Source organism: Rhinatrema bivittatum, chromosome 3 (genome assembly GCF_901001135.1).
Source record: "Rhinatrema bivittatum chromosome 3, aRhiBiv1.1, whole genome shotgun sequence".
NCBI lineage: Eukaryota > Metazoa > Chordata > Amphibia > Gymnophiona > Rhinatrematidae > Rhinatrema > Rhinatrema bivittatum.
In genome coordinates, this window is record NC_042617.1 from 372,220,779 (window position 1) to 372,232,538 (window position 11,760).

The 11,760-nt window shown below is 43.2% G+C and overlaps 1 long non-coding RNA gene across 1 annotated transcript; it reads right to left on the minus strand.

The window, feature by feature from the left end:
• Nucleotides 1-4,594: 4,594 nt before the first annotated feature.
• LOC115088795 lies at nucleotides 4,595-8,343 on the minus strand. The gene is made up of 3 exons (XR_003855886.1): nucleotides 8,265-8,343; nucleotides 7,367-7,422; nucleotides 4,595-6,665 (listed from the first exon to the last, which is right to left on the minus strand). It is a non-coding gene; the product is annotated as an uncharacterized LOC115088795 (long non-coding RNA).
• Between the last annotated feature and the right edge of the window lie 3,417 nt (nucleotides 8,344-11,760).

Below are 11,760 nucleotides of genomic sequence, written 5' to 3' on the forward strand. Positions count from 1 at the left end.
GGCAGAGAAGAGAATTTCCTCCATCTTTCTCATGATGTCATGATCTATTTGCACAAGCTTAAATCCTAACAATTTGTACCATTATACTAGGGGTGTAAATCCTGTGATCGATCGTCTTAACGATTGATTTTGGCTGGGGGGGGGAGGGAAATCTGATCGTCGTGTTTTGTTTTTTTTTTAAATTGTTAAAAATCGTAAATCGGGGGAGGGCGGGAAAACCAGCACACCAAACAACCCTAAAACCCACCCGAACCTTTAAAACAAATCCCCTACCCTCCTGAACCCCCCCAAAATATTTTAAATTACCTGGGGTCCAGTGGGGGGGTCCCGGCGCGATCTCCAGCTCTCTGGCCACGGCTGCATTTCCAGGAGCTCAGTTTTACCCAGGGAAATATCTATGTACCTAGGCAAATGCCATTGAACATTGCCCTCCCAGGGTCTGGGGGGGGGGGGGGGGGATGCTCAGGTAATCAGGCCTTCAGTGAATCCTTCCAGATCCAGAAGGATCTCCTACAAGAGGCGTAACATCTATAGTTTTGATAGAACAAGATGGTCAATTGCACTGCCTTGGATATAGTAAATTCACAGTGGATTCCAGCTCAGATTCAAAATGCATAATAAACAATTCAAACATATATTACAATGTAATAACCATTGTCACAAAATATAAACTACATGTTTTTTTCATGCCATAACTTTTATCATTAAAAGACAACCATGCCTACTTATGTGCTGTGAGTGTATAATGCTGCCAAAGCAATCATGGAAACTATTAATATTCTCCTTTTATTAATTCAATGCTTTACTTTTGTCTTGCTGTATTTGAAATTCTTTAAGTTGATACTGCCTGAAATTGTCCAGCTTCAGGTCAAGAAATCATGGGCAAAATGGCCCTCACAGGAACTCTTGCTTACTCTTCTACCTTTCAAGAAAAATAACCAAGAGTAAAAGAGCCTATAAAGAGACCATCATATTAGGGGTACATTGCTTAAGCGGACCCTGCAATGCCAAACCTTCCACCTAGCTAGGCCAGGTGGAAAGGAAAATATATCCTAGCTGCTGGTGTATTCATGTACAGGTCACCTGGTATTTCAGTTCATTATGACCTGATATATCAGTAAAGTGATGAAATATAAAAAGAGTGTTCAAATTCCTTTGGAGCACCAGCCCTGCTAGAAAACCAGTGCTGTCATGGGATGTTCCTTGTTGGCTGGCTGGTGAGTAAGAGTATGTCGCCACAGTGCCCCAACTGTGCCCTCCTCCTTCCTGCTATGCATCCTCCCAGATATCTGTCACATTTAGACCTAGACCTAGACCTAGACCTAGACCTAGACCTAGACCGAAAAAGAAAGGAGGAGGAATTCTACTTGCTGCAAAAAAACAATTGGGGATAACACTACAACAATCATACTCCACCTCAAAACTTGAATGCTCCATATTCAAATCGCAACATCTACAAATATTCCTCATCTACGCCACACCAGGAACGCTAGAGGCTAACCCCTCCCCTCTAATAGAGATGATAGCCAAACATCTAAATTCAGACAAACCAACCATCATACTGGGAGACTTCAACATTCACGTAGACTCCACCCCTCAATCCACTAACTGCGAAACCTTCCTTACCTCCCTCAGTCACCTTGGATTCACACAAATAATCAGCGGGCCCACTCACAAAGCAGGTCATACATTAGACCTCATATTTATCAACGAGAGCTGGTCCATCCATACAAATCCCACCTGCACGCCTATCCCATGGTCAGACCACCAGCTCATAGACACAACCCTCAAAATGAAAAACACACCTCCTCCAAACATCTCCAAAACCACCATTCATTTCAGGAAACCATGCGCACTGGAGTCACTCAACAAACAATGCTCCAAAGACCTCAAACAAATTGACTTCTCAGACGCCAACACAGCCACCACTTCATGGATCAAACTCACGAACAAAATAGCTGATCAACTCTGCCCAACCTCCTCAAAAGAAATCCAACCGACACGAGACAACAGAAAACCATGGTTCACCCCAGAACTCAAAACCCTGAAACAGAAATTACGAAACAAAGAACAAAGCTGGAGAAACAACCCTTCTCCCACATCCAGACTTGACTACAAAGCCACCCTCAACACCTACAGAAACGCCATACACAAAACAAAAAAGGACTTCTATGCAAAAAGAATTCATAACTTCATCTTCGACTCGAAGGCTTTATTCTCCTACGTCTCATCACTCACCAAACCAACACCACCATCCATTCCAGACCACCTAGCGCTCAGTAAGGCCAACGAACTAGCCACCTACTTCAAAACAAAAATCTCAAACCTCACCCTCTCCCTTACAACCCACCAAACGCTTCCAACACCTCATAGCACATACCAACTCACTCTGAATTCTAGACTAGAGTCATTCGAGCCCACATCAGCCATGGAGATTGAAAACTTACTTAAAAAAATTAAACCATCGGCACATCCCTCGGACCCACTCCCTACTAATTTGCTCACTGCCATCTCTAGCACCGTCGCAAAACCTATTGCAGAAATCATCAATACCTCCTTAGCCATGGGCACAGTTCCTAATCAGCTAAAACTTGCAATCCTCAAACCCCTACTGAAAAAACCAACTGCATCACCCATGGACCCAGCCAACTACAGACCCATTGCAAACCTGCCCCTGATCTCCAAACTGATGGAAAAAGCGGTAAATAAACAACTTTCCGAATACCTCGAGGAGCACAACATTCTTTCCCCGGCACAATATGGATTTCGCAAATCTCGAAGCACAGAGTCCCTTCTGCTTTCCCTCACTGATAATTTACTTTTGAACCTGGAGAAAAAACAGTCATTCTTACTGGTCCTACTAGACCTATCTTCAGCGTTCGACACGGTAAATCACTCACATCTCCTAGAACAACTATCAAACATAGGAATCAAAGGCACAGCCCTCTGTTGGTTCCAATCGTTCCTATCCAACAGGTTTTACAAGGTCAGAATCAACAACAAGGAATCTGACCCCATCCTATCAGACCAAGGCGTACCACAAGGTTCATCCCTCTCCCCTACCCTGTTCAACATTTACCTCCTCCCCCTCTGCCATTTGCTATCTCAACTCAAGCTTACTCATTACCTCTATGCAGACGACATCCAGATCCTAATCCCCATCACAGAATCAATTCAAAAAACCTTCGTCTACTGGGAGAATTGTCTTAAACCAATTAAACAACTACTCTCCAGCCTAAACCTGATTCTAAACTCCAGCAAAACAGAGCTGCTACTAATCTCACAAAACCCGAACAACCACCCACCTAGTCTGGCACAAACCACATCTTTAAACATGGAGCTCTCTGCAGACGTCAGGAATTTAGGTACTTGGCTTGACAATCAACTTAACCTTAAAAAATTCATAAACACAACCACCAAGGACTGCTTCTTTAAACTACAGGTCCTAAAGAAGCTAAAGCCACTCCTTCACTTCAATGACTTTCGCCTCGTTCTTCAATCCATTATTTTTTCGAAACTTGATTACTGCAACTCAATCTTACTGGGCCTCCCCTCCAACAGCATCAAACCCCTACAGATGGTACAAAACGCCGCAGCCAGAATCCTAACTAACACTAATAGAAGAGACCATATTACCCCCACCTTGAGCTACCTCCACTGGCTACCCATCAAACAGAGAATCATATATAAAACCTTAACCATTATCCATAAAACAATTCATAACGTCGCACCTATATCTCTACAAACCCAACTTCGTCTACAATCATCGGCCAGACCCATCAGAAGTGCCTACAAAGGCACATTAGTCGCAGTTCCCGCCAAATCAACGTTAAGAAAAAGAGCACTATCCACTGCGGGACCACATCAATGGAATGCGCTCCCACCAGACATAAGACTCGAACCCAATCTACCAGAGTTCAAAAAAAGGTTAAAAACCTGGCTCTTCAGGCAAGCATTCCAATTCCCAGAGTGAAACTAGGCACCTCCTCCTGTCTTTCAGATCCAACCATTGCAAGGTGTCACAAACACATTGACACTCAATTTCATACACGGACTTGATTATTCACAATATCTATTTATTTAAGTCATCCTTTCATATTATATTATTTAACCGATTACTTGCAGACTATTTACGCTACCAAAGTTCCTTGTAAAACGTGAACACGAATAATGTTATAATAATATTATATGTTTGTTAAATACTATTGTTACTTTCACTGTTCCTTGTAATAATGTTCAATAGTTGATTGTTATTGTTCTATGTTCTATGTAAAAAAACCCCAGTCTAATCTACCAGACCAGGGCAACCTTTTCGTTACTTGTAAACCGGACTGATTTGTATTGCATACAGGAATTCCGGTATATAAAAATTAAAAATAAATAAATAAATAAATAAATTTACTAAGGAGAAGCTCTGATGGGTTCTCATCCTCACTCCAACAATAAATGTGGGGTCCCCCCCTCCAAAAACCCCCCCCAACAATTCTCCTCAATTATTTCTGGGAGTCTGTTATGGATAATGTGCCCTTTGCTGACTCTATCTCCTTTTTTTTTTTTTTTACCTCTTCTAGTGCTGTAACTCTACATTCTTCGCATTCTCGCAGATTCCTTTTCATGTTTGTATTTTTCATACTGATGAAGACCTATTCCTGGTCTTGCTCCTTGATTCTGGGGTTTGAATGGGTCACCACCCCCTTATATATTAAAACAGGGAGGCATTGGACTCATAGGGTCTGCAGTGCCTGGAGAAAAGTCTGTAGGGTTATTACGTCAGACTGTGAAGACCACATTGGTGCGTGGTCTGCCATTACATGAGCATTTTCTTTTGCTTCTGTGTCAGATGAATATACAGCAGTTTGTGTAGGACTGCAAAAGATAAATTGCACACTATCTTTCTACACCTAATGGCAGTGTGTCTGCTGGATGTGAGAATATGGAGAAGAAATCATTCCAATAAAGTATGGAGGCAAGCCAATATTTTGGCAACACCCTCCCAGGTAGGTATTAGTTAGCTACGGGGTTTGCTGAGAAAAATACCCACGTAGTTTTGCTTTGATTCTCGCCCCATGAAAAGTACCTGCACAAATGTGCTTCTGCTATTTGTGCAGGTACTTCTTTAGTTTTTTTCTTAGCTGGGGTTTGCATTGCAGTGAGCGTGGTCCCTTCTACCCCCTTTCAGAAGCATACATATGTTCTCCATGGTAGGATTCCCTGCCATTTCATTCACAGCCATTTCATTCTTATACATGGAAGCAGTGTAGTTGCTTTGACTTGTCTTATTTTCTGGTAATGCGATTTCTCCTTTCTCCCCAGTAATCTCCGTTAGTTGCCGATCGTATCAGGGAATGTTTATAGCCCAGTTTTTCTAGTTTATAGTAAATTCATGGTGGATTACAACTCAGGTTCAAAATGCATAATAAACAATCCAAACATATATTACAATGTAATAACCATTGTCACAAAATATAAAGTACGTGGTTTTTTTTCATGCCATAACTTTTATCATTAAAAGACAATGTGCTGTGAGTGTATAATGCTGCCAAAGCAATCACGGAAACTATTAATATTCTCCTTTTATTAATTCAGTGCTTTACTTTTGTCTTGCTGTATTTGAAGTTCTTTAAGTTGATACTGCCTGAAATTGTCCAGCTTCAGGTCAAGAAATCATGTGCAAATGGCCCTCACAGGAATTCTTGCTTACTCTTCTACCTTTCAAGAAAAATAACCAAGGATAAAAGAGCCTATAAAGAGACCATCATATTAGGGGTACATTGCTTAAGCGGAACCTGCAATGCCAAACTGAAATGCATAGGGCGTTGGGCGTTTTATATGGCATAATATCAGCAATTCCAGGTAGCATTTCTACTTAGAAAAGAAAAGAAACAAGTGGATGAACTATGTTGGCATTTTTGCAAAGATAAGTGGTTGCTTCTTTGAAGATTTAACTAATATATAATAATAATAGACAATAGAAAAAGAAAATATTTTTAAAAAATGTGTCTTGTACCTATATATTGATAATTTGTTTGGCGCTGCAGACATTGCTTTGAGACCTAAGATTAGTAAAAATAGGGAACTGGGTTTACGCTGGATGGTCCAGCTGTGCTGGGCGAATCTGTTCTCTAGTGAATAAATGTACCCCTAATATGATGGTCTCTTTATAAGATCTTTTACCCTTGGTTATTTTTCTTGACTGGTATTGTTTGCACCTGGGTATTTTTGATTTTTTCTTTGGTTACTCTTCTACCTTTGGCACAGAGCGGTGAGAGGAAAACCTTCAAAAAAGCAAGCAACAAACTGATCCATATTCAACCAGGGCACGCAGGATAAGCAGGATTAGAAAGATGAATTAAAAGCAAGAGCTTCATTCATTATAATGTAAAAGAAAAGACCTAATCACTCGGACTTTGGCTAAGTGGAAGACAAACTATGACTCCCTCATGGCATTTTTTTTTCAAGATTATACTTTATCAAACAATCTGTTTCTGTCATTAGCTTTGGGGTGGTGGCCAATTCTGGTTCTCAAGAGTCACAAACATGAATATGAAGAGATGAATTTGCATGCACTTCCTCCATTGTGTGCAAATATGTCTCATAGGGTTGTGCTTTTGCTTTGAAACAACATGCGGACGTCCAGAAAATCAGCTGTTCCCTGATGTTTCAAACTGAAATGAAAAAAAAAAACAAACAAACTAATAAAATTGCTTTATTTTCCATTTTAGTGCACACTATTTGTAAATAGTGTTCACTGAAAATGGAACATTAACTGAAATAAAATTTTGCATGACATGAAAAAGCCCAAACCCATCAGAAAATGAAATGAAACAGAATTTTTCAGCGTGGATGCCCCAAATGTCTCATTCCTGTTTATTGCGGATATCCTAAAAACCAGACCTACTTGTGGCTCTTGAGAACTGGAGAAAGCCACCCTTTGCAGTTTCCATAGACACTAATTATTTAAAGGGATCATACCTGGTGGGGTTGAGTTACCCAATTGACCATAATGGTCAAATTATTCTGTTTGAAAAATCTATTCTTGGGAGGCGAAATAATGGTAAAAGGGGTTCAATGATCATGGGGAGGCCAATATTCAGCAGTTTACCTAAACAGGTACTTATCTAGAGGTTGCTTAAAATTTGTGCCAGATTTTCAATGATCTGTGGCAAGAGACATGTGGCTCTGAAAACCTGTGCATCCATGCCCACAAAAATGCTTTTGTTGTGCATGTGTCAGCGTGTGCACTTTTTCATGCTACCAATTCTACATGCACTTTATGCCTGTACTGTTTCAGATTCCTGTGTGTGCACAATACATGCCAAGCTTGCCACCGCTGAGAGCCAGGAAGTTCATGTTCTCCAGGACTAACCTTTTCCTTCCAATCCAACTCTTTTCGTCAGAGGAGAACCCACCTCTTTCCGACATCTAGGATACAGAGGAACTTAGTTAAGAGGGACCTTTTGAGATGTCCTCCTTCAGCGCTACAACAAGAGGGCAGTCTACCACAGGGCCATGGGGAACCAAAAGAAGGCCTAGGAGCTCTACTTGAGGGACGTAGCTGGCTGTGCTGGTTATGCTCGATCCTGTAACCTATTCTTGGTAAGCCTAGATATATGGTACAGTTTAAATTCTCACAAGCTATCTTTGTACTGCCCCTATAAGCCTCAGCAATGTACATCTCAAGGGATATGTGGGTCTGTGTATCTTCCTCTCTCTCTCTCTCACCCTAGCCATTGTTCTGCATGCAGCTCTCATCAGTCCACTCATGATACCTTGCTCACTCCTTTGCAGCAGTGAGCTTAAGACTCCGGCATGCTTACACACTTTCCTTTCTGTCACTGTTAGATGTGTGCAGCTGCTGCACAGTGTGTAAGAATATAAGAGCATGCCATACTGGGTCAAACCAAGGGTCCATCAAGCCTAGCATCCTGTCTCCAACAGTGGCCAATCCAGGCCATAAGAACCTGGCAAGTACCCAAAAACTAAGTCTATTCCATGTTACTGTGCTAGTAATAGCAGTGGCTATTTTCTAAGTCAACTTGTTTAATAGCAGGTAATGGACTTCTCCTCCAAGAACTTATCCAAGCTTTTTTTATACCCAGCTACACTATCTGCACTCAGGCCTCTTCTCTTCTACCTATGCCTGACAACTTTTCCTGCCTTCCTCTGTTCTTAGCATGGGTGCAGTCAGCAGCGTGCATTCTTCTTACATTTGCTCTCACTCTAGGGATATGGGGGGGGGGGGGGGGGGGAGGGGATGTGCAAACCTTGGTATATGTATATCTGTGTAAAATGAAATGGCAGTTTTAAAATGGTCCTCTGTTCCCCTCAGTGTGGGTAGAAATACCTGGGCAGGAAAACAACAAAGGGTGGGAAAGGTCAAATATGAACAGCTGATATTATCTTGAATAACTGCTCTGTTAATCAAATACAATCCTTTTACTGACTGTCTTCCCGTGGAATAGCTCTGTGCATCTGCTTTGAAGTAGGTGCAGACTACATGGGCTGTACAGTAGCTATGCTCCCTGCCAGGCTGCTCGTTCAAAGGAAACACTGCAGGGAGCTTCCCTTTGAAATATCGCCAGCAGGCCTGTTGGTTCAAAGTCCTGAAGAAATTTGCCACAAATACGCATAGTACAAAAAGGGCTTGTCAGGCTTGAGCCAGGACCAGCAATGCCTAAAGAACCTTGCAGGAAACACGTGACATGTAAACATATTTCCTAGCCTTATCTATCCCATCACACAACCATTGCTGGATATGGGGAAAAGCACACAGGCAGTTACAGAAGTACTACACAAAGTTATCATCAGCAAAGTGTCACTATTCTCTAGTTGGACTTACTGTGGAGTATACAGATTGCTCACCATATCTAGCTGCAACCTGCTCACTCAGCACCCAGTGTATTTGGATTTTCAGAAGGCATTTGACAAAGTCCCCCATGAAAGACTCCTGAGAAAAATAAAAAGTCATGGGATAGGAGGCAATGCCTTATTGTGGATAGCAAACTTGTTAAATGATAGAAAATAGAGAGACGAACAAAATGATCAGTTTTCTCAGTGGCGAAAGGTAAACAAGAGGCATGCCTCAGGGATCTGTACTGGGAGTGGTGCTTTTTAATATACATATAAATGATCTGGAAAAGGGTGCGATGAGTGAGGTGATCAAATTTGCAGTTGACATAAAATTATTCTGAGTTGTTAAATCACAAGCGGATTGTGAGAGATTGCAGGAAGACCTTGCAGGATATGGAATTTGGTCATCCAAATTAAATTTAATGTGGATAAGTGCCAAGTGTTACGAGCGCGCGCGGTCGTCTCCAGCGGGTGGTGAGCTCTTGGGCCACGGCAGGACTCAAGGAGGAGCCCAAAGCCACACCGTGGGAGGTGAGCTGAGTAGGCATGGGGAGCCAGGCGGGTACAAAAGCAGGGAAGCAGGCACGGAGCCTGACCCTCAGCCGGACCTGCACGCCCATGGTAGCCAACACTGGGAAGTTGACTGATCAACGGTCCTCCGACTGTTCCGGCCCTTTCGGACCTGCCGCTGGGAACGGCAATGGGCAGCAGGCCGGACAGAGGCGAGGGCAGACAGAGTCCTTTACACTGAAGACATCGTAGACAAGGCAGGTGCAGACATCGTAGACAAAGGCGAGTGCAGACATCAAAGAGGAGGGCTGGAAGGAGACACGGGCGCTGTCCCTGAGGGCGCCCTACTCAGTCCACCCACGGGACTGAGTCACGGACCACCCCATCCCATACGCGCCCTACACAGCCCAGGAAGGCTGGTCGCGGACCACGTTGAGAACAGGAGAGCGCAGGGAAGATCCAGGCGAGCAGGAACTCCGATGCTGGGATACTGACATCCGAAGCCCCTTCGGCTGGCAGGCAGGGAAGCTCCAGAGCGCAGGGAAGAATCCCACCTGTTGGCCACTCCAGGGCCCAACAGGCCAGAAGGCTCAGGAGCCAGACAGGATGTAGGGCAGAACAAGCGGAACTGGATCAGGACATCAGGAACACATCAAGGCAGACGTCAGTAACATCAGGAAGCAAACATCCGGACAGAGACAAGACAAGGAGCCATCAACACAAGGCAGACCACGGAAGACCTGGATCGAGGAAGAGGTACAGGCAACTGTAGCACTCAGTCCGAAGGCAAGTTGCAAGTGACAAGAAAGTCCTTATATACTGGAGGTTGTAGGCAACTCCCTGGGAGGAGTTTTCCAGGACCGCCCCTCACTGGTCCTATAAGTAAGGTGGAGAGCTGCGGGCCAGCCCCTAGGGAAATGGGCGTGGCTGGAAACCAGGAAGTCCAAACAGCCAAGCAAGCCACAGGAACAGCTAGGCCTCTCAGGCCCTGGAGCAAGTCCCGGATGGAACACAGGCGAGGCCCTGGCTTCGGAGCGGCCTCCGGTGGAAGGTGAGAGACCACCTGTAGCGCAGCAACAGGGGGGATCGTAACACCAAGTGATGCACACTGTAGTTACACAATGTTAGGTTCCATTTTAGGAGTTACTGCCCAGGAAAAGGGTCTGGTTTCATCGTTAAGTATTGTCAAGTTTGTCAACAATCCTTGGCTTAGTGTGCAAAAGTGGTCAAAAAGCAAACAGTGTTAGAAATTATTAGGAAAGGAATGGATGATGCAACAGAGAATGTCATAATGTCTCTGTCTCACTCCATGGTGAATAAGTTAATTAACCAATCAACACAAGTAAATGTAGAGACAAATAACAACCTTTGCAAGAAATTAGCACTGTTTTTTAAAAATAAAATTAATACTCTTGTCTTAAAACTAGAGAAAACGCCAACTCAAGAAATAATCATGAAAATAAAAACAAATACATCATGGTCTAAGTTTGACAACACCTCAATTTCAGAAGTGACAAGATTAAGGGGGTCATTTTTCAAAGCGATCGCACGCGAAAGGGGACAGCGAAAAGGGGCAGCGTCAAGACCGGAACAGGAGGAGTCGGGGCGGCACCGGGGCGGCACCTGGGAAGATGCCGCAAAGACAGCATGGACGGCGAAAGGTAAAATTCCATATCTTTGCCTATTTCGCGCCGAATAACTACACCTTTTATGGTATAGTTATTTGGCATGATGCCAGCAGCGATCGTACCGCGGAGGTGCGATTGCTGCCAGCTATCGCAGGACTGCCTCCTGCTTCACCACCCTGATTCACGACGCCGTGGTAGGTTAGAAAATTTAGGCCTAATACTATCGTAGGCCTAAACCCTGCTCTGCATCCATTGGATTCAATACCAATACAAACCCTGAAACAAATCTCACAAGCAATAGCCCCAACTATTACTACTATTATTAATAAATCATTAGAGGAAGGTTTTTTTGCCAGAATCGTTAAAACAAGCAATAGTAAAAGCAATACTAAAGAAAAAGAATCTAGATAACACTGTACCAAGCAACTGTAGACTGATCACCAACTTACCTTTTATTGCTAAACTAATTGAGAAAGTTGTACTACAACAACTAAATGAGCACCTAGAACAAAACGACATACTTTACCCAGCACAGTTCGGATTCAGAAAAAACTTCAGCACAGAAACTCTACTTCTCTCACTTCATGATACAATACTATGTGGATTCTATAATGGCCAAAAATATCTACTATTGATGATAGACCTTTCTGCAGCTTTCAACACCATCAATCACAACATCCTCATCCGTAGACTCACAGAAATTGGTCTAAGCGGTAAGACGCTTGAATATTTTACTTCATTTCTCAACAATAGAACCTACCAAGTCAACATT